The 5,942-nt window shown below is 46.2% G+C and overlaps 1 non-coding gene and 1 pseudogene across 1 annotated transcript; both read left to right on the plus strand.

Annotated features, from left to right (window-relative positions):
- The first annotated feature begins 1,867 nt into the window (after positions 1-1,867).
- On the plus strand, positions 1,868-2,001 carry LOC115892174. Its single transcript, XR_004052058.1, has one exon. It is a non-coding gene; the product is annotated as a small nucleolar RNA SNORA70 (small nucleolar RNA).
- LOC104674518 lies at positions 1,885-2,485 on the plus strand (annotated as a pseudogene).
- Positions 2,486-5,942: the final 3,457 nt, after the last annotated feature.

Raw genomic sequence — 5,942 nt, forward strand, 5'->3', positions numbered from 1 at the left:
CCAGCCTGGCCAACATGGTGAAACCCCGTCTTTACTAAAACATACAAAAATTAGCCAGGCATGGTGGTGCACGCCTGTAGTCGCAGCTACTCTGAAGGCTGAGGCACAGGAATTGCTTGAATCCTGGAGGTGTAGATTGCAGTGAGCCAAGATCGTGCCACTGCAATCCAGCCTGGACAACAGAGCAAGACCCTGTCTCAAAAATAAAGGAAAAAAAAGGGCCAGGTGCAGCGATTCACACACCTGTAATCCCAGCACTTTGGGAGGTCAAGGCAGGTGGATCACCTGAGGTCAGGAGTTCGAGACCAGCCTGTCCAACATGGCAAAACCCCATCTCTACTAAAAATACAAAAATTAGCCAGGCGTGGTGGCTTGCACCTGTAATCCCAGCTACTTGGGAGGCTGGGGCAGGAGAATGGCTTGAACCTGGGAGGTGGAGGTTGCAGTGAGCCAAGATCATGCAACTGCACTCCGTCTTGGGTGACAGAGCAAGATTCCGTCTCAACAACAACAACAACAGTATTCTCTGATCTGTTAATTACTGGGAGAGGTGTGTAACGTTTCTTACTCTGTTGGTGAATTTGTCCATTTTCTCTTGTATTTTGTTAATTTTTTTATTTTTTGATACAGGGTCTTGCTCTGTTGCCCAGGCTGGAGTGCTGTGGCATGATCTCAGCTCACTGCAGCCTTGACATCCTGGGCTCAAGTGATCCTCCCACCTCGGCCTTCCAAGTAACTGGGACTACATGTGTTCACCACCACGCCCAGCTAATTTTTGTATTTTTCTTAGAGACAGGGTTTCACCATGTTGGCCAGACTGGTCTCAAAATCCTGAGTTTAAGCAGTCCACCTGCCTTGGCCTCTCTTAGTGCTGGGATTACCGGCATGAGCCATTGTGCTCAGCCAGTTTCTATTTTATTTGTTTGATACTGTATTATTAGATAGATAATACTCCAACATGTGAGTTAGAACACTAACAAGCAATTTATACCTAGGTATTTGTGAACTCCTTACCATCCCAGGTTTCTGCCTCCTCAACTTGAAGTAATACCATCCTGTCTTATTATTTCTTTTCCTTGAGTGTTTTGTTTTATTTTGTTTTTTAGGTAAACTCTTACTCTGTCGCCTAGGCTGGAGTACAGTGGCACCATCTCAGCTCACTGCAACCTCGGCCTCCGGGTTCATGTGATTCTCCTGCCTCAGCCTCCTGAGTAGCTGGGATTACAGACATGCGCCACCACACCGGGCTAATTTTTATATTTTTGATAAACATGGGGTTTCACCATGTTGGCCAGGCTTGTCTCAAAGTCCTGATCTGCCTACCTCAGCTTCCCGAAGTGCTGGGGTTACAGGTGTGAGCCGCTGTGCCTGGCCGAGTTTTTTTTTTTAATTTTAAACTACGTATTTCCCCATTTATTGGTTTGTGAGTTATATACTGTCCTCAATTTATATTACTTAAGTGGTTTCCTTTAAAACTTTAATACAGGCCGGGCGCGGTGGCTCAAGCCTGTAATCCCAGCACTTTGGGAGGCCGAGACGGGCGGATCACGAGGTCAGGAGATCGAGACCATCCTGGCTAACCCGGTGAAACCCCGTCTCTACTAAAAAATACAAAAAACTAGCTGGGAGAGGTGGCGGGCGCCTGTAGTCCCAGCTACTCGGGAGGCTGAGGCAGGAGAATGGCGTAAACCCGGGAGGCGGAGCTTGCAGTGAGCTGAGATCCGGCCACTGCACTCCAGCCTGGGCGACAGAGCGAGACTCCGTCTCAAAAAAAAAAAACCAAAATCTTTAATACAGATACTTAAGATCTCACATTTATTCCTACTCTCCATCTAATAATACAAGGAGCTTAGAATGCCTTAACTTCCTGCAGCCAATTAAGCCGACTGAGTTCCTTTCCTCATGGGGGCCCAGTGTGCAATGGCTGCAAACAGCAGCTTCCCTGGTAGTGATGCAACCTGTTTGTTGTATGGGTTGCTCTAAGGGACCTTGGAGACAGTCCTTTCAGATGGATGTTCATGTTTCTGACCTTGCACTACCCCAGTGTAGGCTCCAAACAGGCATGCGAGGTGCCATTGGAAAGCCCCAGGGCACTGTGGCCAGGGTTCACATTGACCAAGTTATGTCCATCCGCACCAACCTGCAGAACAAGGAGCATGTGATGGAGGCCCTGTGCAGGGCCAAGTTCAAGCTCCCCAGCTGCCAGAAGATCCACATCTCAAAGAAGTGGGGCTTCACCAAGTTCAATGCCAATGAATTTGAAGACATGGTGGCTGAGAAGCCGCTTATCCCAGATGGGTCAAGTACGTTCCCAATCGTGGCGCTCTGGACAAGTGGCAGGCCCTGCACTCATGAGGGCTTCCACTGTGCTGCCCCCTCTTAATACTCACCAATAAATTCTACTTCCTGTCCACCTAAAAAAAAAAAAAAAATGCCTTCACTTCAATTACCCCTCTTTCTTACGTACTTTGTCTGTTATTTTAGTTTTATCCTGATTCCCTCAATAAATATTTAGTATATTATTAGTGTTGTTTCTATACAGTTGTTTAAATTTATCTACTTTGTTTGCTCACTGTTCCTTTTTGCATCCCATTCCTTCCTTCAGTGATTCCTTTCCTTCTTGAAATAATTCCTGGCCTAGCGCAGTGGCTCACATGTGTAATCCCAGCACTTTGGGAGGCCGAGGCGGGGGCGGGTCGGGGGGTGGGGGGGGTGGATCACCTGAGGTCAGGAGTTTGAGACCAGCCTGGCCAACATGGTGAAACCCCATTTCTACTTAAAATACAAAAATTAGCTGGGTGTGGTGGCAGGTGCCTGTAATCCCAGCTACTCGGGAGGCTAAGGCAGGAGAATTGCTTGAACCCGGGAGGCAGAGGTTGCAGTGAGCTGAGATTGTGCCACTGCACTCCAGCCTGGGGGACAAGAACTAGACTTCATCTCAAAAAAAAAAAATCCTTTAGAATTTCTTTAGAAGTCTATGGATGGTAAATACTCTCAATTTTTATCTAAAAATCTGTTTTTCCCTTTTTAATAGTTCATTTTTAATTTTATTTATGTTATTTTTATAAAGACAGGGTCTCCCTATGTTGCCCAGGCTGGTCTGGAAATCCTTGGCTAAAGAGATCTTCTTGCCTCAGCCTCCTAAAGTGCTGGGATTACAGGCTTGAGCCACTGCATGTGACCAAATAATAGTTTAGTTGGGTATACAATTCCAATTTGACAGTTGGCTTTTTTTTCTCAGTATTTTGAAGATAATGTCTCCGGCTTGTATCTTATTAATGAGAGGTCTGCCCTTGGTCCAATTTCTTATTTTGAGATGGAGTTTTGCTCTTGTTGCTCAGGCTGGAGTGTAATGGTGTGATCTTGGCTCACCACAACCTCCGCCTCCCTGGTTCAAGTGATTCTCCTCCCTCAGCCTCCAAAGTACCTGGGATTACAGGCATGTGCCACCATGGCTGGCTAATTTTATATTTTTAGTAGAGACAGGGTTTCTCCATGTTGGTCAAGCTGGTCTTGAACTCCCAACCTCAGGTGATCCACCCACTTCGGCCTCCCAAAGTGCTGGGATTATAGGTGTGAGCCACCACGCCTGGCCCCTTGGTCCAATTTCTAATTGCCATTCTTTTGTAGATAATCTGTCTCTTTTATTTCACTGCTGTAAGATCTTTATGTCTTGGTTTTCTTCATTTTAACTAAAACATGTCTATAGGTAGCTTTATTTTTATTTTTGCTTATAATTTATTGTAACTTTTTAATTTTTTTTTTTTTTTTTTTTTTTTTTTTTTTTTTTTTTTGAGACAGGGTCTCACTCTGTCACCCAGGCTGGAGTGCAGTGGCACAATGTTAGCTCACTGCAACCTCTGCCTCCCAGGCTCAAGCAATTCTCCTGCCTCAGCCTCCCGAGTAGCTGAGATTACAGATGTGTGCCACTACTGCCCGGCTAATTTTTCGTATTTTTAGTAGAGATGGGGTTTCACCATGTTGGCTAGGCTGATTTTGAACTCCTGAGTTCAAATGATTCACCAGCCTCAGCCTCCCAAAGTGCTGGGATTACAGGCGTAAGCCACTGCGCTCGGCCCTGTAACTTTTAAATCTATAGAATTATGCCTTTCTATAGAATGGAAAATTTGTGGCCATTATTTTGAAATATCCATCATATGTTACATTGTAATCATTTACAAATAAAGAAAATGCATTGGGGGAGAGGTGGGTTGTGCCCACAGTGTCCCCTTTCTATAATCCTGAATTCCTGAATCTCTCTGCCGTAAGTTATTACAGTACCTTCTACAGGCCAATTCTGAGGCAAACTAGACACTGTGGGAGCCATGCAGGGAAGCAGAAGTGGAAATGAGGTTCCTGGTATTCCTAGGAAGAAGGAAGGCTATAAGGGGAAATAATATAATTCCTAAAATCTTTTTTTTTTTTTTTGATACAGGGTCTTGCTCTGTTGCCCCAGCTGGAGTGCAATGGTATGATCATGGCTCACTGCAGCCTTGACCTCCCAGGTCAAAGCAATACCCCTACATCATCTGAGTAGCCAGGACCACAGGTGTGCATCACCACACCCGGCTAATTTTTAAAAATATTTTTGTAGAGAGGGGATCTCCCTCTGTTGCCTAGCCTCGTCTTGAACTCCTGGGCTCAAGCGATCCTCCCGCCTCAGCCTCCCAAAGTGGTGGGATTACAGACGTGAGCCACCACACCTGGCCTAAAATCTTTTACCCTTTAGCCAAGGATGACATCCTCTTCCTCTGTCAATATTTAACTAGAAGGATCAGGCTAGGCATCTCTTCGTTGTGCTCCCCAGCCTCCTTTTCTTCCCATATCAAGCACAGCACGTGGAAGTGTCATGACCTGTTTTCTTGTGCATGTGCTAAAATGTGAGGCTATGAACACCACAGGGAGAGGAATTGTGCCAGACTTAATTCCAACTGTACCCCAGGCACTTAGCTTAACAACTGGGGTCTAGTAGATACTCAGCAAAAGTGCATTGCATCAAAGACTGAATAATTTCAAGATAGGAGTATTCAATGTCTAATATGTACCAAGCATATCTACCATAAGCATTATTTCATGAAATAAAATAATTTCAACTCTAAAACTAGGAAGCACAGAATAGAATACTATTTCCCTTAATGAAAAACTCACTACATTGTTCTTTTTAAAAATCTCATTTCCTAGCTGAACAGTAAAAACGTCATCACTGATTAGCTCCTGTTCATAGAAGACCCACTGCAACCCACTGGTACAGAAGAGAAACAAAGTATTCAGTGGAGATGTCCCTAGCACAATAAGCGGTACAATACAGTAAGGGAAATAGAAGTGACATGCGATGGACAGCCAGGTCTAAAATTGCGCGTGCTGATTGCTGTCCCTTAACTCAACAGTAGAAAGATAGGCGTGCCTGGAGTTGCTGGGGGACAAGCCTCGATCCAGTGTGAATTCCGTGGACTTGTGCAGGGTTTTACTGTTTGCCAAGTGTGTTAGACACGTTACCTGGTAGAGTTCTCACATTACTTCGTGAGATACACAGATATTATGACTCTATTTTACTGATGCAGAAAGAGGCTAGGGAAGAGTCATGTTTCTTGTGCGACTTGCCCAAGGTGATACATAGTCCTAACAACCGGCCTACCGCAGGGTGTGTGATCTCGAACTCAGACCTTCCCAGCCGGGGCTCAGTCCTCGCCGCTGCCTAGATGATGAGGCAGCAGGAAGGGTCAGCAGAGAAGGGTGCCCCACCGGGACGACTGGAACACCTCAGTAGGATATAGGTGGGCAAACGTGGGCCACACGATCCCACCGGCCTCTTTTGTCCTAAGCGCCGAGGCAGTGGTGCAGCTAGAAGAGTGGGCGGTAGACCGCAGGGAGGGGATGCGATCTGGCACAGATTTCGGGGGCGGGGCCCGCGCGGCGGGGGCGGGCCCGCGGCGTTCGGGGCG

The sequence above is a fragment of the Rhinopithecus roxellana genome, chromosome 1, assembly GCF_007565055.1.
Source record: "Rhinopithecus roxellana isolate Shanxi Qingling chromosome 1, ASM756505v1, whole genome shotgun sequence".
Classification (NCBI taxonomy): Eukaryota; Metazoa; Chordata; class Mammalia; order Primates; family Cercopithecidae; genus Rhinopithecus; species Rhinopithecus roxellana.